Genomic DNA, 748 nt, shown 5'->3' on the forward strand with positions numbered 1-748 from the left:
TAGGGGACACTGGCAGGACTGGATTGTTGTTCCCAGGGGAAAATGTTCATTTAAACCTTAGCATGTGCCAGGGTCCTGGGGAAGACATCAAAGAGAGAAAAGGTATCGGTTCAACTTTCTAAAATGTTTTAAACTTATTAACATTCCGTGAAACGGTAACTTGCAACTTCGAAAACAATGCGTGTTGGTGCACTGTTGGTGCTGCATGAGTGGCCAGAGAGAGGTGGTTTTTGATGTCCTGTGCTTTAAGAGAAACTTTAAGATACTTTAAACTTCTGTAGGAGTGGCAAGAGCAGAGCTTTACTGTTTCAGCTCCGTGTGGTTCGGGCTGTTGGAGTTCAATGTGCAGAATTTCCTGTGGATCCTGACGAGATTGCCTCGGGTGTTTCACACCTGTGAGGGATGAACCAACTTGCTGCTCACAGTGGATGGTTGCCTCAGCTTGGTGGAGTCACTCCAGAGCGAACTTCACCCTGCGTCCTTCCCAGGAACATGCACTTTTGATGACTCCCAGAACCAGGCGTCAGCCAGGAGGGGCCGGTAGAATTACCATCAGCGTTCGAGATTTATCTTGTCCGTCTGGAGCAGACAGGTGCGTCTGCCCTTCGAGGCAACAGCTCGGTGCAGAAGCTGCTCAGCAGGATGCTGCTGCCGCGGACAGTGTAACCAGCGCGGCCCGGGCCGGGGGGCGAGGCGGGGTCCCGGTGCCGGTGGCGGCGGGGCCGGTGCAGGTGAGGGCGGAGGCAGC

The 748-nt window shown here is 53.7% G+C and overlaps 1 protein-coding gene across 1 annotated transcript in view; it reads left to right on the forward strand.

Moving 5' to 3' along the window:
* Nucleotides 1–494: 494 nt before the first annotated feature.
* The window catches only part of MYO1C (myosin IC), a 48,513-nt gene continuing 48,259 nt past the window's right edge, over nt 495–748 (forward strand). Inside the window, exon 1 of the mRNA XM_017742975.1 lies at nt 495–592. The gene's annotated coding sequence lies outside the window, so the exon portion shown is untranslated. The remainder of the gene's footprint in view (nt 593–748) is intronic.

This window comes from Corvus brachyrhynchos, unplaced genomic scaffold (assembly GCF_000691975.1).
Source record: "Corvus brachyrhynchos isolate BGI_N302 unplaced genomic scaffold, ASM69197v1 scaffold99, whole genome shotgun sequence".
Lineage (NCBI taxonomy): Eukaryota > Metazoa > Chordata > Aves > Passeriformes > Corvidae > Corvus > Corvus brachyrhynchos.